We start from the raw sequence: 22,639 nt of genomic DNA on the forward strand, positions 1-22,639 counted from the left end.
GAAATGGTAAAGAACATTGAGATGATGTCATATGAGGATTCACTGAAGATCCCTGTAGAAGACAGTGGGATCATGGTAGCTACATTCACATATATGAAAGTTTGTCATATGGATTAGACATATTTCTTTGATCCTAGAGGAGCAACAAGTAGAAATTGAAAAGAAGCAAATTGAGGCTTGACATAAGGGGAAAAAATCTATTAATTAGACTTACCCCAAAGTATAAGTAGCTATTTTCATAGGTAGTGGGTTCCTCTGGAACTCTAACTAGTTGCTCTTTGTTGAGCATTTGTATTTGGGTTGAACTAGATAGCTTCTGAAAGTCCCATCAAGCTCTGAGATGCTGTGACTTCCTCATTCCTAATTCTATAGACTAGGTTTCAACTTCCAAACAAGACCCACTACAATAGTTTCAAGAATGATATGGTCTTGAAATTAGAATTATAATTCTGAAAATACATGGAACATCCCAGTACACCCACAGAGAAGAACAATCTGTTCCAAATTCAATTTATCAGAGGGTAGCAGTAGTTTTCAAAAGCTGCTAGAATGCAGAATGGATCATGGCATCCGGCTGACTGCCAACACTATACCATGAGATTTGTTAATGTGTATATCTTAGTCAGGTGTTACAGATGGACAGGACACTGGGCCCAGAATGAAAGAGTCCAAAGAGAGTAGACTGAATTGCATTTGGAAAATTGTACTGTGCTTTCCATAAACTCAAGCTGTTCATTCCTACAAATGTTGATCTTTTTAATACTAGTATTTTTCCAGTGATACTACATGACTGAATCATTGAACATTGTGCTCTAAGAAGAATTAAGATATGTAAAAACACAAAGGTCAATAGAGAAATACAAAATGAACATAAGCAGAAAATAGCACATTACTGGTAATGATTAAGTGAAAGGGTAAAAAAGATTTAGTCAGAGAAATGTATAACATGTGTTATGTGATCAAGGTCAGAAGACTGGGGCTCAAATCCCAGTGCTTCTAACTAACTCTCTATGTCACCTTGGGATAGTTATTTAATGTCTCAGAGTCTTAGTTTCCTCATCTGAAAAGAAAAAGTTTTGGACTCACTATCCACAATGTCTTTTACAGCTCTGGGATTTTTGAAAAAGAGATGGGTCTGTCAGGTGACAAGAATAAGAGCACTAGCTACGTCCTGAATGAATATTTAGGAGGCAACCAAAATAAGAATCACAAAGAGACAAATTGGAAGAGTGCCCATTTGAACTAGGGAATGTGATTTCCAATTACATTTTTATCTGGTGCCCCCCATTTAGCCTATGCCTCATGCCTCACACCTCTGGTATATCACATGACTAATAAATAGCATTCTGAGGCAGAATAGAAATGGGGAAACTATGCAATTGTTGGGGTTACAGAAGTTGCTAAAGATCAGGTTCATTCCTGTGAGAAATGTACTTCTCTGGGGTTAGTCTTATGAGAATTCGAAGTATTGACAGGAAATCTCTAAGGAATCCTCTTTTCAAATAGAATCATTTTGTTCATTCTATTGTAACTGATAGGAAATACAAAGAAAACACCACAATTTTGTTTCCTCAGTCTCAAAGGTGACTTTAACTGGAGAACAATACACAGGTTCATCTACCCTCCTTAAATAAGAATAAGAGCTAAGCATTTCTATACAGTCTGCTATGTAGACATTCTTCAAGGAATTTTATGATTATTATCTTTTTAGATCTTCTCAACAGCTATGTGAAATAGGCATTATTATTATCCCTATTTTATGGTTGAGGTTATTGCCTAAGGTAACGTAGCTATTTCCACTGCAACATTTTGCCTCTATGGACAACTTTCCCTGGTAACTTATTGGTTATTGTTCAGTTGACTCTTCATGACCCCATTTGGGGTTTTCTTGGCAAAGATACTGGAGTGGTTTGCCATATTCTCCTTCAGCTCACTTTCCAAATGAGGAAAATGAGGCAAACAAGGTTTTGTGATTTTGGTCCTCTTTGAGAATGAAGGACAACAATCAACCAAACATCAACTTCTATAACAAGTTGCCACAATAAGTTGTGCTGCTTTAAGAGATGATCCAGCCCCCCTTCCCTTTAGGACTCACTAAGAATCATTGATGTCATAGTCAATATTTATAGTAATCTGTTGTTTGATAAACCCAAAGACTCCAGCTTCTGGGATAAGAACTAACCATTTAACAAAAACTACTGGGAAAACTGGAAAATCGTATGGCATAAAATAGGCATAGACCAACATCCTCCACCATATATCAAGATAAAGTCAAAATGAATATATCATTTAGATAAAGATGCTGATAATATTAGCAAAGAATAGCTTACCTGTCAGATTTATAGAGAATGGAAGAATTTATTACCAAACAAGAGATAGAGAACAATATGAAATGAAAAACAGATAATTTTTGATTACATTAAATTAAAAAGGTTTTACACAAAGTCAATGCAACCAAGATTAGAAGGGGAAGCAAAAAGTTGGAAAACAATTTTTACAACCAGTATCTATGATAAAGGCCTCATTCCTAAAATATATAGAAAATTGAGTTAAATTTATAAGAATACAAGTCATTTTCCAATTGACAAGTGGACAAGGGATATGAACAGGCAGTTTTCAAATGCAGAAATTAAAGCTATCTACAGTCATATGAAAAAATGTTCTAAATCACTGTTGATTACAACAATTCAAATCAAAACAACTCTGAGATACCACATCACACCTATCAGGTTAGCTAACATGACAAAAGAGGAAAATGATAGATGTTGGGGAAGATGTGGGAAAATTGGAACACTGATACACTATTTGTGGAGTTGTGAACTGATTCAACCACTCTGGAGAGCAAATGGCTATAAAACTGTACGTGCCCTTTGATGCAGAAATACCGCTTCCAGGTTTGTATCCCAAAGAGATCATAAAAATGGGAAAAGGACCCACATATACAAAAATATTTATAGCCACTCTTTTTGTGGTGGCCAAGAATCAGAAATTGAGGGAATGCTCATCAATTGGGGAATGACTGAACAAGTTGTGGTAGACAAATACAAGAAACGGTGAGCTAGCAGATCTTGGAAAAACCTGGAAAGACTTACATAAATTGACTCAGAGTGAGGTGAGAAGAACCAAGAGAACATCGTACACAGTAACAGCCACATTATGAGATGACTGACTTTGATATACTTGGCTCTTCTCAGCAATGGAAGGATCTAAGGTAACGTCAAAAGCCTCATGATAGGAAATGGTATCCACAACTAGAAAAAGGACGATGGCACTTGAATGCAGATTGAAGCATACTATTTGCTCTTTTTCTTTTCGTTGTTTCTTCTTTCTCACAATTCCTTCCATTGGTTCTAATTCTTCTTTACAACATTACTAATGTGAAAATATGTTTACTATGAATGTATATGGAGAGCCTATATCAGATTATATGCCGTCTTGGGAAGTGGCGGGGAGAGTGAAGGAAGGGGAGAAAATTTAAAACTCAAAATCTTATGAAAATAAATGTTTGAAAACTAAAAATTAATTAATTAATTAAAATGAACATATGAAAAAGAGAAATCACTGATGTCACCAAAGGAGTGGTTGGGAGGTCAACAGTCCTGTATTTTACCTTACTGCATTGCACAGTGGGTAATAGCAGCTTTCTGAAAAGAATGATAGGATCACTGATTTAGAGTTGGAAAGGCCCTTAGAGGTAATCTAGCTCAACGCATTTATTTTATAGAGGAAGAAACTGAAGTCCATAAAGGTTAAGTGACAAAGTCACACAAGGAGTAGTGGCAAAGCTGAACACAGGTCTTCCATCACCAAATCTACCTTTCCTTCTACTATTCTTTACTGGAATGCTCTTCCCCTGTGGAATAGTTCCTATGCCAATGACTACTCAGGTTGGGAAGGCAGATTTTACAGAAGGCAGAGGGATCAGGTTGCTAATTCTTCTAGAAAAGAAGGGAGATGTGAAACATTTCCCTGTTTCTACAGATTTGCTGCAAAAAGGGCCAAACAGCTCTGGCTCCATGGTAGCCTCAGCCCCCAGACCACCCCTGGTGTTGCCCTCAATTTCAGGACGGGATTCCAAGCCCTACAAAGTACTTTCAATACCTCAAAGTTCTGTACAGGTGGAAAAAATGGGACAAACCTATTTACTACAAAAATTTCACAATTAAAATGAAATAAATCTAACAGAAAAAAAATAATCCTCATTCTCTAATCAATACTCTTTCACAGAAAGCTGAAAAAAACAAGGGTGCCTTTGAATCTTTGCATTTACTATTTTGTGATGTATGTCAAAACCTGGAAGCCATTTTAGCATAATTTACCATATATCATGCATTTGTATTTAAAAAGGAATCATTTTGAAGGTGAGAAAATGAATGTTATTTATTCAGCGTTTGTAAGTATGACTAGAAAAGGAGGAAAAATTAATCAACGGTGTGACACATACTTCAAAACTCTTGTGAAGCAATTTCAAAATATATACCAAGGAAGACTCTCAGAATTAATGAAGTCCCTTACAAAAATCCTTGGAAAATCAGTATTGTGAACAGGAGATATTGTGGAATTCACTGAAATAGTGCAGGCTCAATATTAGCACCATGTAGCAACAAACCCATTTGTTTTAACCATGTGTATTCTTCTATTTTTTAATTTAAGCACCTTTAGTCTTCTCTACATAGTTGTCCTGGAATGGTTTAAAAATGGAAAAGCTGATTTAAGATTTTTAAAGAGGGTATAGACTACATAAATTGTGATTTTTGCAATCAATTTCAAACTGAGGCAACCTGAGGTATTTATGAGCTCATTGTTTCAAAAGGTTTTCCTTTTATTATTGGGAAGGTGTAAGAAGGACATCCAAGACAATCAGCAGAATTTATATTAAGTAGTATGTAGTACTTTGAATATACTGAGGGGGTAATATATATTATACTTCTCTGTGTTGGAGTCTTATCTCCCTCCTACAATAAAAGCTCCTTTAAAATCAAAGGGATATCTTATCTAAACTCTCAGTGCTATTGTTTTGTAGATACTGCTACTGTTGTTTGAGGTTGGTGGCCTTTGAAATAACTATATCAATAGAAAAAAAGGTACAATAGAGAGAATACTGGGAAAATTGTCCAGTTCCACTGGAAGAATGTTCATTGTTATCCCCATTTTACCTGTTTTGGATAGAAGTTATGTCTGGTCTTTAATCCTCAAAGACTACACTATTCACAACGTGGTCAGCCTGCTGGACGTGCTGGGATGAGCTCAAAATGGATGCATAAAACCTATTGTTAAAGTTTCAGTGTGAGAATCTACACCTCAGAAATTGGTAAATTCTACAAATCAGGACTTGATCTATTATTTTGTTTATTGTCCAGTCTTAAGGAAGTGATGGTAAAAATATTAATGCTTAAAAATATGTCTTGCATATTGTTTTTCCCAAAGAACCAGTTGTCAAATATTTAGCAGCATATCACTGGTAGCTGTATACCCTTAGTTCTTCCAGTCAATCCCCATGGGGCATGAATGAGAAAAGATCTTCCCAGTCCTGGTCATTCTCCTTAAGATGAACTCCAGCTTAACAGTGACATTCCTAAAAATGTCATGAACAGAATTCAGTACTTTAAGATATTAATAAGATTGAGTGTGTCCTTATCACATCTTTTTCTCCCATTCTGTTCCTCTAGTTTTGTGATTGAATTTTCTCTTTTTATATTAAGCGCAGCTTTATTGGCTATTGGGAATTTTTGTGATTTTGATTCTATATCATAGCTACTTCTCCCAGTTTTATAAAAAGTGCTAAGTGATCAGAAAAACATAATTGAAGTGATTGATAAAACACTGAGCATCAAAGAGCCAGATGAATTGGCCAGTCCTTAGGAGAAACACGTAGAATCATGATATCATAAACTGATTTAAAAAAATATTGGTTTAAGGGGGGACTTCCAAAGTCAAATAGTAGAATTCATAGTTAAACATCTCAAATTTGTTGTTCAATCGTTTCAGCTGTGTCCAACTCTTCATGACCCCATTTGGGGTTTTCTTAGCAAAAATACTAGAGTGGTTTACCATTTCCTTCTCCACATCATTTTACAAGTGGTGAAACTGAGGCAAACAAGGTTAACTGAATTGCCTAGTATCATATAGCTAGTGTCTGAGGCCACATTTGAACTCAGGTCTTCCTGATTTCAAACCTTAACTCTATGTATTATGTCGCCTTGCTGCCCCAACCTCTATAGTCATTGTCTTCTATTTGAATATCTCCAATGGTAGGAAATTCCCTTCATTCTAAAGCAGCCCATCCCACTTTGGAAAAGCTCTACTTGTTTTGTTTTGTTTTTTTCATATATTGAGCTAAAATCTGCCTTTTTAACATCCTCCTACTAAACCTAGTTCTAGCCATGAGAGCTAAGTAATACAAGTCTAATCATTCTTCCAAATGACAGTCACTTAACTACAGTAATCTTGTCCTTCACGCAGCTTCTGTCATCTAGGTCAAATACACTCAGCTACTTCAATCAATCTTCACATGGGGCTGTTTCCAGTCTTCTTAACATGGTTGCCGCCCTCATCTGGGTATGTGACAGCTATTCAATATATTCCTTAAAATGTGGCACACAGAACAGAACACAATACTACAGATGTGGTCTGACCAGGAAAAAGCACAGCAGGATAATCAACTCCTTAATTAGGGCAACTATGACTGTCTTAATATAGTCTAAGATTGCATTAACTTCATCAGTCCTCTTACTCTGATGAATCATTGACTCTGCAGTCCACTAAAATCCCTAGACCATTTTAACATTCCTCCCACAGCCTGTCACTGTACAGATGATTTTCTGAACCCACTTGAGAGACTTTATATTTATTTCTCTACTAAACTTCATCTTACTCAGTTTGACCTATAATATCATTCACATTCAAAATGTGTTCAGATCCCAATTCTGTAATTCTTTCCATCTATTAGCAAAACCCTCGGTTTTGTGCCGTACAGAAACTTGATAAGCATGCTATATGTGCTTTCATTCAGTCAATACACCTCTATTAAGCACCTACTATGTACCAGGCAGTGTGCTAAGTGCTGAGGATAAAAGAGGAGGCAAAAGAGTCCTTGCCTTCAAGGAGCTTACGATCCAATGGAAGAGAAAACATGCCAACAAGTATGTACAAACCAATTACATACAGGATAAATAAGAAATAATTAAATGAAGGAAGGCACTAAAATTTAGAAGAATTGGGAAAGGTTTTCTGTAGAAGATGAGATTTTAGCTGGAACTAGAAGGAAGCCAGGAGGCTTTTCCCTGATGAAAATGGTAAATAGAAGAGAGCTAAGGAGTTCTCCACTATAGACATTCTTTTTCTAAAATTAATTAATTTGAAACTTAAATACACAATAAGAAAAGTAAAAGAAACATATTATAAATGTAAATAGAAAATAAGAAAAAAAAACAGTGCATGTGCACAGCAAAATGTAAGAGAATTCAAAAAATACAGCATTAAAATTCCATTTCAAGAAAACCTAAATAAGAGATAGTATATATTGTTTTCAGAGCTATCCATCTTTTCTTTGCTTCCTTGTGATTTTCTTTTGTTCTCTGCTATGCACTTGCAGACATTCTTTTATATTCCTATAGCTACATTAATTTTCACTCGTTAAATGTAGTTCATTCAATTCACATTTTTTCCATGTTGACCACAAGGGATAGATTTCACCCAATACCTTTACAAAATCCATGTTTGTTATGCCATTGGTTTGACCACTATCTACCTGCCAATCTAATAATGATGCATTTTTTGAATTAGAGTAGTCTGATATAACTTATTTTTGATAAACTCTTTCTTGCTCTTAATTATTACTACTTCCATTTCTATGTTCTAATATACTTCCCCTTTAAGAATATCTTCTAGAAATATGCCCCCGAAATCAAATTAAGTGATACAGATTTAAAGATAGTATCTCTTCTCCTTTTTTGATAATTGGAAATACATTTGACTGTTTCTTCTCCTGTGATACAATATCCTATTTTCTGTAGTTTTTCAAACATTATCAATAATGGATTAACAATTACACCCACAAGGGTTGGTATGGGGTGTGCTCAGACCTATTGACTTGTATTCTTGGAGGGGAGCTATATTTATTTGTCTGTTTTGGCTTCAGTTACCTATTATCATATGCCTATTTCCAATCTGGAGATCATTCACTTTGATAAAGCAAAGTAAAACAGTAAAAGAATAGTTCTACCTTCTCTCCTTTTTCTTTCTCATCAGATTCATTTGTGTACATATTAGAATTGTGTCCTTAGGAACATCTCATCTCTCCAGAACAAACTTGCCTTGTAGCATTTCAGATCATTGGATCAAATCTGCATTCTCCAAAATGAGGGTATATAGCATTCACTTCTTATCTATCATAAATTCTGAAGGTTGGAGTGGTCATTTGCTTTTAGGTTGTCATAATTTTTAGATGCATCCAGTATGGTGGAAAGAGTGTTGGACCATGAGTTAGCAGAGAGCTGATTCTGAATCCTGCCTCCAATGCTCACTAGGTGTGTGACCTCTGTACAATGGTGCTTGCTCAGTCTCAGTTTTCTGATTGTAAAATGCTTATGATAATAACTATAGTACTTGCCTTAGAATGCTATTATGAAGCTTAAATGAAATAATTTTATAAAGAACATTGCAAATATTAAAGGTATGTTATGTTTGTATATGTAAATATGTACACATATGCTATATATGTGTATATATTTATATAATTTAATATAAAACTATATGCCCATATGTTTATATAAACATTTGGTTTAAGTAATATAGACAGCTATATATAGGAATACATATAGATGTATACATATATGTCATCTACTTTTATTATTTTACTTTGCCAATCAGGTCTTCCTTAATGGCTAAAATCAAGTGTGACCAAGAGAATGAAAATGAGCTGAGATAATATGTAGGACGTGTGAGAAAAGATCCCAGGGCTCAAATATTTGGCAAATTGCATGTAGCTTGAAAAAAAATGACCTCATGCAACAGGCATCCTGATGTCTCTCCCCTTCCCCAACCAGACACACATACACATGTGCACACATGCACATGCATGCATACAACCTGATAACAGTATTGTGGCATCATGAGACCTTCTAGTGTACACATATATGAAATGAAAGCTTCTGAGCTCCTAACAATCAGAAGAGAAAGCACAAGTGAATTAACATGACTGCAAATGAAAGATCCCTATCATACATCACATTGATTTTTGCAATCAATCACAACAATCCTATGAGAAAGACAAGTCAGATATATTATTGTTCCCATTTTACAGATGAAGAAACTGAGACATGGGTGGAAGTCCATGTCTTCAGGTTCCAAATCCAGGGCTCTTTACTCTGTATCATGACTGCTTCCCTATTTTCAAAGTTCCTTCCTCACAACAACCCTATAAGGTAGATTATGCAAGTAGTATTGTACAATGACTAAAGAGGTGGCCTAAAAAACATCTAAATTCAAGTCCTTTTATAGAGTTGGTGCTTGACTTTTTGTTTGCAGACGACTATGCACTCAATGCAGCTTCTGAAGCTGAGATGCAACAGAGTATGGATCAATTCTCTGCTCTTTATAATAATTTTGGACAAATACTTAACACCAAGAAAAGAAAGATTCTCTACCAGTCAACACCATACCATCTATATATGGAACAATCAAAGAAAATGTATTAGACTGTCTACCAAACTGAAGGTCTACAAAACCATTGTGATAGCCTCATTGTTATAGGCCTGTGAAACCTGGAGATTATATCAGTACCATGCCAGGAAATGGAATCATTTCCATTTGAAATACCTTAGGAAGCTTCTGAAGATTGCCTGGCCAGATAAGGCACTGGACCCTGAGGTCCTTTCTCAAGTTAAACTGCTAAACGTTCAATCTCTGTTTCAGAGAGCATATCTCCTTGGGTTGGTCATGTTTTTTTTCAGATACATACTGGGTATGTGATGATGAGTAGATCAAATTAGCCTTTTAGTGCCTCAGGCAATTAAGACTCTGGTGCTCTACTTCAATGGAATGAGTTTCCCACTCCAGTGAAATAGAGGTCTGAATCAGAACTAAACATTTTTCCCCATTTTATAAATAAAGAAAATCAAACTCAGAGCAATTATGATTATTTCAACATTATAAAATAATTTAATTGTAGGACTTAAGTCTAGGACTTAAATCTAGAACTTTTGACATCAAGTCAAAGCCCTGTGTTTGACACAGAACCTTAAGTATTAGGCATTTGATGAGTGGGTGCTGAGTAAGGATTCCCTGGGTAAGGAAGGGTGAGGGCAAAGAATGCCAAAATTTAAAGATAAGAATAGAAGATTAAATTTTAAGTCTTCACAACTTACATTTGCATCATCAGTTTACCTTCATTTGGGTCCATGCAAGTGACAGATAAGCCTCAAAGTCATTTTTATAGTGCTACTTTCTATAATTTATGAAGATTTTTGTCTGTTTGCTTTGAATATGGCTGATTTTATAAAAGGTGCTTCTTTCTCAAATAATTTATCCATCAAAGTTCTACTACACCAGCGAGGGAAATTTCCATGGCTTCTTCACTTAAAATTCACACATCCTGAAATGCCTCCAGCTTCCAGCAGCTCAACAAATTCCAATCCTGGCATTTACCATGGTCTAGAAATGGGGAAACCACAAGGTTCACTGAGACTTTGGATAGACTTCTATGAAAAGCTGAGAGGATCCAATTTTTGATTAGCAAGTACCAACAGAATGGATGTAGGACATGTATCAACTGAACCGGTACTTGATGGTGGACACAAATTGTAACTGTTTACCTGTGAGTCATGTTGCCAATAACTATGAAGAGCTGTCTAGCTAAGGCTTATTTCAAAGGAACAGAAAATTCTGAAAGTATTTTACTGATAATTTGTATAAAAGAAGTGAAAATACATGACTTGAACAAAAAAGCATCTGGTCATATCTTGTGAATAAGGCATGTCCACTCAAGAGCCTAACATATCTTTAGATATGTAAAGAATATATCTTTAATGGAGATTTTATGGAAGGACTTAGACAAGAACGTAGAAAACAGTGATTCTGCCTCCAAGAGTAAACAAATAACTGAGAGAGGCTAAAAGAGATTTTGGATATATACCATAGGGCCATTAAGGTAAATTTTTTGAACAAACCTCTTTTTTGATTCTACTAGCAGTCAAATAACTTTTGGGAGAGGTGCCAAAATAGAAAGAAAAAATTCAAAACAGATGTTAAGATGGATAAGACCACTAGAATGGGGTTGGGAATATTTAGTCTAGTTGGGACTTTGTCACTAGCTACCTATGTGATTTATTCCCTTCTTTACCTGCATAATAAGAGCCTTCCCAACTTTAAAATGTTCTTCTTTTTAATTCAACAATATATTAAGCATATATTATGTGTCATTTTAAAAATATGGTTCACACATTCAAATATGATCCAAAGAACTGCAGGGATGTAAACAATGGAGAGACTTGGATCAGTTGGATATAGATAGGCTTCATAATATTACCAACAATGACTTAGACATGAAAAGTGTCCTAAAAGATATTATTATAGGTATGTATGACAAGAAAAGATGACAGTCACATAGAGGTAATGATAGCCCATATTCATATATATATTTTAAGATTTCAAAAGTGTTTTCTTCACAAGCTTAAGATGAAGGGACCACAACTATTATTATCCACTTTTTATAGATAAGGAAACTGAGATTTTGGTTTCCTAATGGTGGCCTACCCAAAGTCACACAATAAGTACAATAATAAGTACAATAAGTGGCACAGAAGTATAATAAGAGCCAATATTTAAACCCAGATCTCTGATGACTCTAAGTCCAGCACTTTTTCACTATGGATGGAACACATGAAAGCCAAACGTTAAGTCAACGAAATGGGAAAAAGACCTAGATGAACATGAGTTCTTAACCTGAGGCCTGGGAACTTGGGTGTATATGCATACACATACATATACACACACACACACACCAGATAAATAGATGCATAGATAGATAGATAGATAGATAGATAGATAGATAGATAGATAGATAGATAGATAGATAGACAGACAGACAGACAGACAGACAGACAGACAGATAGATAGATAGATAGATAGATAGATAGATAGATAGATAGATAGATAGATAGATAGATAGATAGACAGATGAATTATAAATAAACAATTGTATTCCAATATGATTGGTTTCTTTTGTAATTCTGTTTTATGTATTTGAAAACACAATTCTGAGGACTTCAGAGATCTCAGCAGATTGTCAATGCCATAACACACACAAAAAAGTTAAAACCCCTGACCTAGAAGAATTTAAGTACACCAGAAAGCTCTTGGGTTGGCATAGGGGAGGAGGAACTACTTCCTCCTTTCATAAGACGTAGTCAACACTATCACAGGATGATAAGGCAGAGATGGACATATGTTCTGCAATGGCAGAGAGGGTGCTCACAAAGCAATGGTATTTAACTAGCAAAGTTAGAAACCAAGTTTCTTTACTGCATTTTGCAGTGAGAAAAGTGTTGGATTTGGAGTGAGACAATTGAGGTTTCAATCCTAGCTTAATGCCTCTGTGACCTTGAACAAACCACTTGAAATGAAAGGACTGGACTAGATGATTTTTAAGATGCCAAACAACTTTGTATTTAGGATTTTTTATTCCTCCCACTATAATATACTAATTTTTGTGAGATTTACATCACTAGCCAAGTTTTTTCAACCCAACACAAACATGTCATAAAGTGGATGAATATAAAGCAGTCTGCATTTTCTAATTACGGTAATGTTTTAATTGCTTGCTTTAATAACCAAAGACCCAGCATTTAATCAATCATATTTATAGTAGAAAATGCACAGACTCATAAATGCAGACATGTAACTTCTATAATAATTTTAAATAGTAAATTTATATTCCAAGTACTATAAAACAGGCATAAACGTGCCATACACACAATGATTATACAATTGGCCCCAATCTACTATAAAGTACAGAGAACACATAAAAATACAACTGGTGCATAATAAATTTTACATAAAACTAATAATCATACCTATAAAATCAGCAATTAATTGACAATAATTTTGCTTACCTTCTTAAAAATAAAAAGGCATTGAGGGAAAATGATTTGGATAGTTTGTATGTGTCCTTCTAATAAAGCCACCCAAGGAAATTTGAATTGATATCTTCCTCCTGTTTCTCCTAATAATGTCCATCTAATTTTAAAAAAAAAAGCTACTTCAAATTATGTGATTGACTTATGAAATATCTATAGTTTTGAAGGCATCACTGAAGATTCTTGTTTGCATATTGGGAGATCAGTAGTCTCTGAATCTAGTTCTCTTCTTTATCTTGGTTTTCCTCTTATCAAGGCAGACTAGACTTAAGAAATAACAAAAGAGAAGCATGGGATGGAGCTCACTTAGGAAGAGTGGAAAGTCACAATCATTTGTTTTGTGGTTTATGGAGATAAGGAATTTAAAACGCCCTATTCTGGTCTTGCCCTGCCAGCCTCTGGTAGTATTCTCTTGGTTTCTTGCTAATCAAATCTTACTTATCATGTGTTTCATTCTGCATAGTCATACAACAACCAGTGAGCTAGAGGGAGAAATTGATCAACTCATTCATGCCAATAACTTAGAAGTCTTATTGTGATATTCTTTTAATTCAATGAGGCTTTACTATGGTCAAGTCACAGTGATAAGTTTATCATGCAAATGGTAAATCCAGGTAGATATATCCAGTCCTACGAATGAAATAGTATTTAGTGCTGAGTAAGCCTTGTGGGGAATATGGTGCTAGGACTTTAGCCCTGTATGACCATCTGCCTACTGGACCTCTCTACCAGCACCTCAAACAATACAGCCCTGCATATTCCCCTTCCTCTGACATCTTGAGTTCTATTAATAGTCATAGCTGACACTTACGTAGCACTTTCAACTTTTTGCTGTATGTACATTATTTTATTTACTCCTCATGATATGGACTCTGCAGGTAGTATTATGAAATGTTTATAAAGCACTCTGCACACCTTAACATGTCAATAAGTGGCAACTAGGATTTGAATTTTACCAATAAAGAAACAGTCTGGGAGGCAAGTAGCTTCCCTGTGCTCACATAGATGATATCAAAGGCTGGATTCAAACTCAAGTATGCCTGACTCCATCCAATACTTAAAGCCCGATGCTGCCCACACTCCCAATTACTAAGGCTCAAAAACTTGGAGTCATCTTTGATTTTTTTAATTTACCCATTTCTCATCTTCAAATGATTACTAAGACTTGTGGATCTTAGCTTGGCAATATCTCCTCTCCATTTGCATGGTCATCATGCTAACTCAAGCCTACTGTCTCCTAATTCCATTCCCTTGTAGTTGGGGGTACTTTCTAAAAAGTAGAATCCCTTCACTTCATACCAGAAAAGCAGTCCCCTCTTCCACCAGTAAGGTAAGCACTGACGGGATAAAAAAGTCCAATGAATGAGATACTGTCTATGGAGGGTAAGCAAGTAGGGAGTGGACTGGAGAGGACAATGTGGTTTGGGGTCCTAGACAATGAGGAATGGAAGAAAAGTAATTATTAAATGTTTACTTTGTAAACCAAGCATGTACTAAGTGTTCTGAATACAAATGGGAAAAGTAATTCAGTCCCTGCCCTCAAGGAAATCATGATCTAATTAAGAGATACAGAACATACGGTGGGGTTCAACTTCAGAGCTCTCAGCCTGAGAGTCTAGAGGCCAAAATGGGAGAGGATGTAATAAGGCCTTTGGAAGCAATTACAAGGAAAATCATTCCGATAGCTTTCAGGAAGGAGCTAGTGGGCCTAAGAGTTGAAGTGGAACAGGGCTCTAAGGTACCTCAGGGAAGGTGGGATTAAGGGAATTGGCATCCATCAAGACGGAGTGTTCAATGCCTCAAGGGGGCAGAAGGGGGTTGGGGTGGGAAGGAACATTGTGAAGGCACAGGGCCATAATTAACTGTAGAACCCTAGGAATGACACCCTAGGGTGTCAATAAGAATGATGTGGAAAAGAGAAGTGAAAGGAACAGAAAAACTTTGACTGTCTTACATATTTGCTTAGAGCTGACCTGAGCTGCAGTTAGGACATAAGGCATAGGATTTTGAATTAGAAACCTTAGGGATCATCTTTTTGTGTGTGTCTGGGACCCATTTGGCAGTCTAGGGAAGTCTACCATCCCCTTTGCAGAGGGATGTTTCATTATCTACATTCTTAATTGAAGGAAATGCTCATTTTTCAGTTAGTGGTTAATGAAAATAAGTGATTCTCCCCATCCCTCCACCCTACTTCACCCTACCCCATTCAGGTTCAAGGCATCTAATTGACATAGTGGTTAGAATCCTGGACCCAGAGTCAGGAAGACCTGAGTTCCTATCCTGCTGCATATACTTCCTAGCTGTGTGACTCTGGGTAAGTCACTTAACTTTTTTCATCATCTTCATCTATAAAAAAGGGAATAGTAATAACACCCACCTCCCAGGTTATTGTGAAGAGAAAATTAGATAATATTTGTAAAATGCATTAAAGATATCTATAGATAGGCTAGTTACATAAATTATATCCATGCACACATATGTGTATATACATATGCATATATCTCTAAAAAACCATCCACAAACTCAGATTAAGAGCATTTAACCTAGTATAACCTTTGATTAAGAGAGAGGAAATTGAGAACCGGGAAAGCTAAGTAATAAACTCACATTTAAACAGATAATGCAAGATTCATGATCTCCATTTTACAGAGGAGTAAATAATCAGGGAAATGAGGTTGCTTCCCATGGTCACACAGTGTTGGAGGCAAGATTTAAACCCAAATCTCCTCACTTCAGCCCTTTTCCCGCTACAAGACACAAACTTGTCTAAAGTCACACAGATTGTAATTAGCAGAGTCAGATTTTAAACTCAGGTTCTCTCACTCCATATCCAGTAGTAGAAACGTTGAAGTAGGTGTGATGAGGAGCTGGAGTTAATATCACATCCAATCCTTGAATAAACTCCCAAAACAGCCACAATACTGAGGAAATGTGGCAGAGTCCACAGTCTGGGAGGACTCCAGGAGTCATCTTCTGTCCTGACCACAGCTAGTCCTTAGTCCTGCCCCTTAACTCAGTCCTACCTGGGGCATTGTAAGCATCAGGTCTAAATTATAAAAGAATATAAGGGGTCAGAAGGGGGTCAGACATATTTTCTGAAACTCTTAGATACCCATAAGGTGATTCTTTCAGTAGATGAATTCAAAGGGAGAGTTATGCTGTATATCATTTTTACTTTTATATTATTCTTATAAACTTCAATTATTAATTTATTGGATTATTTATTAATTATTAGCTTATTGGATTTTTAAGATGTATGGGTGCCTATTACATTTCAAAAAAAACCAAAAACAATTCTAACAAACAAATAAAACTTGAATCTGATGGTCTGAAACATTAAGCATTTATTAAAAGCCTACTTCCTATGTGCCAGGTACTGCACTAAGTGCTTTACAAATATTCTATCCTTTTATCCCTAGAATAACCCTGGGAGATAGATGCTATCATTATCCCTACTTTACAGATGGGGAAACCAAAATAAAGAAAGGTTAAGTGACTTGTCCAAGCTTATAAAGCTAAGTGTAAGAAGCCATGTTTGAGGCCAAGTGTGCTTAACTCTAGACCCAGTTTTCTATCCACTGCTCCACTGAGTTACCAAATTTAGGCTCTACCTAAATTTGATTGGGTGTGCCAACTTAACCTGTTATGTGGCACCAAGGTGCCATGCTAGTAGGACTAACCGTCCTATCCCAAATACTACACAACTCAGAGACTTAATGTATTAGAAAGCAGAAGATAAAGAGGCAGCTGCTAGGTGGTACATGAATAGAGTGACAGGCCTGAGGTCAGGAAGACTCCTCTTTTTGAGTTTAAAAGCTCAGATACTTACTAGCTGTGTGACCCTAGGTAACACTGTTTGCCTCAGTTCCATATCTGAAAAATGAACTGGAGAGGGAAATAGAAAACCACTCCAGTATCTTTGCCAAGAAAATGCCAAATAGGGACACAAAGTGTCAGACATGACTGAAAAATGACTTAACAACAACACCTCTCTATAAAATACTCATTTCAAAGGATTTATATGACAGATAACTGGAAGAAAATTGAACTTTTCTCAGATACATCTCTCTCATCTTATGGTAAGATTAACAAAAACCTGAAGAAGTTAAATGACTTATTCAATGTTACACAAGTCATAAGTAGCAGAGTCCATATTTGAACCCAGGTCCTCTGACTACAAAGCCAATGACCTTACAATCAACCCTACAGAATCATTTTTTCCTCTTTCCTGTGTATTTAGCATTCATAAAAAAAACCTTTCTCTATCTTAGGGAGGAAAATACTTTTTGTTACATAAAGAAAATAAAAAATTCATATTTCTCCCCATTATAAGCTTAATGCAATCTTAGAAGGTCCAAATTATCTTTTTCCCTTTTCTTAATGCAAAAGGGGCTTTTATTTTAAATGTAAACTAAACCCTGAGGTCTAGTCTTGGAAAGTAGAATGTGGTGCCTCCAATCCCAGGGAAGAGGTCAACAAGCAAGACCTGGTAGAGGTATGATTCAAGAGAACAATGACTGTGCGAGCTGGCTTTAATTACCCACAGAAGTGAGGAAGGAAGTGTGGTTTCATTGGCAATATCACCGCACAGTGGCATTCCTGTCATATTCTTAACCAGTCATGACAGGTAGTTATTATATTTAAGTTTCAAATTCCCCCAATTCCTATTATTGCCAAATCTGTCCTTAATAAAGTGTCTCTTGGGAAAAGTTGGACAGCTGTGATCCAAAGAAACATTCCATCAAACTCCATCATGGAAAATCCCTGGATTTGGTGTCAGTCTTGGAAGTAACTAAACGGGGGACAGGAAGAAGAAAAAGAAAAACATTGATACCCCAAAACCAAGCATTTACCTCTTTGCCTTCTCATGGATTATTGTAGTTTAGTCATTTTGGTCATGCCTGACCTTTGTGACCCCATTTGAGATTTTCTTGGCAAAGATACTGAAGTGATTTGCCATTTCCTTCTCCTGATCATTTTACAGATAAAGAAACTGTGGCAAACAGGGTGAAGTGACTTGTCCAAGGTCACACAGCTAGTAAGTGTCTGAGATAAGATTTGAACTCAGGAAGATAAATCGTGACTCCAAACCTGACATTCTACCTACTGCACCACCTAGATACCTCTTTCCTGTGTTACTTCTCCTCAAAAAAAAAAAAAAAATTGGCAAAGAAGATGCAAGAAGAAGAAGGGATCAGTATTTCCTAGAAGGAAATCGAAGGACTGATTCAGTGTTTTGCCTTCCCTTCCACTATATGGCCCACGGGCATGTGAATAGTAAAATCACTCACTGTTCAGTTTCACCAACTTTTAAAGTTCCATTTGCCAACCTACATAACTCAGATATCTTCTGCCTATGGGAGAAATGTTTAAATTATTCAAACCATGACTCATTTGAATTCAACAATTCAGTGTCCTTGACTTTCAGGAAAAACCATAAAGGATTCCAGAAGAGGTTCTTCCATACCCCCTCAGCCTACCCAGGCCAAGGCAAACTTTGTAGTAATGTTTTGAGCTAGCACTAAGGTAGTTGGTCAAAGTGGGCATAGTCTCCTTTGTTTGGGGAGTTGATGATAAAATTCTTTTCCCACCAGATTCCAGAAGAACTATTGTTTGTTATTCAAGCAGTCATTTCCTTTATATTTACAACTTGAGTCACCATTTCCATCCTAGAAAACTGCCAAGGAGGTTATATGAATTATCAGAACAATAAATAGCATCACTCTAGAATTCTGGACTGCACTGCTGGTTTATTATTTTTTGTCTTTTTTTCCCTATTCGAAAGCACAAGGAACTGGAGTGCTCATTTTCAAGTCCAGATCTCTAAAATAGCATGGAGTAGTTTCAACTCAAGAAATTGAGGAAAAGCCTAAGAGAAATTGGAGTATGGAGGACAATCAGCAAACTTCTACATTTTAGCTTGTTGTGAGGGGAGATCCGTTTGTTTGTTTTTTTTAAAATGACATCCATTGAGCCCTAAGGATTCCTTCTGTTGACAAGAATTGTAGTATTTCAGAAAAATCACCAAGGAGAAGGAGAAAGTCTCAAAAATCAACTCCTCAGGATTCCTGGTTAAAATTGGCTAATGCCAGTAGAATATGATCAATCACATCACTTGGCAATAAAAACCTACCTTACAAACAAGCCTGTTAAAGAGAGGTTGAAGGAAGCAAAAATTATTGCTATAGTATAACCCTCTGAAAGTGAGAATATAAAATTCATGGTCCAAAATCATCAGCAGTTCCAGTGATGTTTGATTAAAGTTTACAATCCTTTGCCAGGCATTGATGGCCCTCAATGCCATCCTAGAATGGCATTGACCCTGTTCTAGCTTTCTAGCTTTGGCTTATTTTCCCCTCCAATAGTCTATACTCCAGACACACTGGATAATTCTTTGTCCTCTGAAAATGGACTCTACTTTCCTATAACAATACCTTTCCTCCTGTGCTTCCCTCTTCCTGACTTGCTTTTACTTGTTAAATTGTGATTTTTACTTTAAACCTCAGAGAAGTAATGTGTTATAGTGAAAAGAATGTTGCATTTTGAGTTAGAAACCTGGGTTTGGATCCCAGCTCTGCTATTTGCAACCTATGTAACCATGTGAAAGTATCTGAACCTCAATTTCCTAATTCTCAAAATGAAAAGGTTGAACGAGATGACCTCTAAGATCCCTTCCAACAGTGAATCTGTGATTTGGAGCTCTAAAACACTGGCTCTGTAACCAAAGGATCCAAATTCTACATGGTCAAATATTACAACCTCTTTGGACTTCAGTTTCTTCTGTCAAATGAGTGGATTGAACTAAGATAAGCTCTGAGATACTTTCCCACTCTAGATTTAAGATCATCTAACTCACAGGTCACACAGCTAACAAGGGCTTAGAGCAGAGTTATCTGTCTTCAAATATATCATTTTATCCATTATGCCAATTGGTTAGCGCTTCTAGGAATTCTTCCCTGATGTTCCCAACCATGAATGACTTTTCCATCCTCAGCCTTCTCTAATATATTTTTATTGTTTTTCATGCCAACTATCTATTTATATGCCATTCTCTGTTTCCTTCATTTCCCCCTTCACCCAATGTCTTCAACTAGACTAAATGCTCCATGAGGTTAGAATTGTGTTTTATTGCAACTTTATGTCTCCGCCTGTACCACACAGAAAACTCAGCATATAGCAAACAATTAATGTTTCTTGGTTTGATTTAAACAAATGTAATCTCTAAGACTAAGAACCTTTAATTATATTGATGAATTCAAGGAAATTTCCTTCACAAGTCCTTCACAAGGACTGCCTTCTTTGCTAATTATATCTGCCCTGCCAAAAAACAAAAAAATTCTTTGTTGAATTGAATTAAAATCCTACGCTCTTCTCTGGGCCTCTCAGTCTTTGTCCTAGATGGACTGCTCAGACTTATACCCTTCTGCCATCTCCTCTTCAACCACTGACACACTGAGACTAAGGGTAGTTGGCAGCCAGTGGAGAGAGGAATCGACTTTATGACTTTTTTTGTCACCCTCTCTGTAAATCAAAACTCTCAGTAATTGCTATAACTTCCAGTTTGGCTCGTACCTCCCTCACATGTAATAAGATTAAAAGCCACCTTGTCATGCTGTCCTCTTATATTTTGTGAATTGAATTCAACTCATGCTACCTGAATTTGATGAAACACTATATCCATTCCATCACAAGCAGATGTGTGTTCCTACTCTCTCCATCTCCAGGGGGAATTCTAAAAACTGCATTCTGTCTGAACTGCACACATAGAGCCCTGCCATTTCTAAGGTCCTGAATCCTTTTCTCTTTCTCACAAATCATCATGATGAAGTATGTTTCACATTTACAACTATACTTCAATTGAACTCCACTCATCTTATAGGAGGGCATTTGGTACTAATATTCAAAAACAGAGAGAGAGAGAGAGAGAGAGAGAGAGAGAGAGAGAGAGGGAGGGAAGGAGGGAGGGAGAGAGGGATAGGAGAGAATATGTCTTCTGTTAATCTACAAAATGGTTCTGTGTCCAAGAAGGAATTATTTCTAAGATGAAATTCTACCCATAAAACCCACAGAGCAATCAAATTTAGTGTAAACAATTTTGTTTTCTCATGTTAGCCCTTTTAAACAGAAGTACTTGTGAACAATTTCACTTAGATCAGAACAAAACAAATTAACTGGATTCTGTCTTCGCAATCAAGAATGCAGCTGACAGACAAAGCTGGCCGTGCCAAAAGCATTGTCTTTGGAGTCATGTAAGCCATGATGACAGAAGAGGACTCCATAACAATATTAGAGGATTAAGAAAAATCATGTCTTCCCTCTACAAATCTTACTTCTTATGGACTATTTTTCATCTCAAAATCATAATCACAATAATATTAATTAAAGCCCCCTCCCACAGCTATCTCCATCTATTGAAAATGCTCTTCTTCCTTTAAGGGCCAGCTCCAATCATGCCCCTGAGCTTTCCTTTCAGAAGAGACAGCTCTCCTAAAGGTTTAGACCTTTAATTCTCTATCTTGTATTGCACCCTTATTTGTGCCCCTGACTAGCTCCATTACTAGACTAGGGCCTTCTAGAGGACAAGGACTTTGTCGTGTGCATCTTTATTTCCTACAGTACCTATCAATTCTAATTCAACAAATATTAAGCACTTAATATATGCAAAGCACTGTGCTTTCATGAAGGGTTTCATGGAGGAGGTAAAAGCTAAATTAGATCTTAAAGGGAGGGAAAATTTTTAATAAAGATGTGGCAAAAGACCAAGGGCATAGCAAGCATAAAAGCAAGCAGTCAAGTAACAAGATTTGGCTGAAACACAGAGTACAGGAAGGGGAGTGGTTGAATGTAAACTCTTCACAGGAGGTGACTTTTATTTGTTTCCCTAGAAGCTCTGATCACTGAACTCCAATGACTCTGGAGGAGAGAGCGAGGCTGATGACTTTGCACAGTTCTGCCTCACTTAAATCCAATTCATTTGCAAGTCAATACTTCACCCTACTGATGTCATTGGTCTTCTTTGAGAACAAATGATGAACAACAATAGTCCCTTGCACCTAGCAAAGTAGCTGGCACACACAGGAAGCTGAACATTTGTTGAAGCATATTAAAGTAAGTGAGTAATAGGGACCAAGGCTAGCCAGATTGGTTGGGGCCAGGTTATGGAGGGCCTTGAATAAAAAGCAAACTAAGAAGTTCATATTCTACCCAATAGACAATAGGGAGCAAGTGAAGGGCTTTGTGCAGGAGAGTTAAATAATCAGAGCTGCACATCAGAAACATTGCTTTGGCAACTTTGTTTGCAAAGATGAGATTGTAGAGGAGATCACAATAGTCCAAAAGAGAGGGAAGTTTGCTGGCAATAGAAACCAGAATTAGCCAGATAGATATGGTATATGAGTTCCTGGATACAGCAGAAACCTCAAAGCTATGTGAGGAACATGAAAACAAATTGCATAGAATAGGACATTCACATGGCCAGCAACTTCCCAATCTATGGGGCATGT

The sequence above is a fragment of the Notamacropus eugenii genome, chromosome 5, assembly GCF_028372415.1.
Source record: "Notamacropus eugenii isolate mMacEug1 chromosome 5, mMacEug1.pri_v2, whole genome shotgun sequence".
NCBI classification, from domain to species: domain Eukaryota; kingdom Metazoa; phylum Chordata; class Mammalia; order Diprotodontia; family Macropodidae; genus Notamacropus; species Notamacropus eugenii.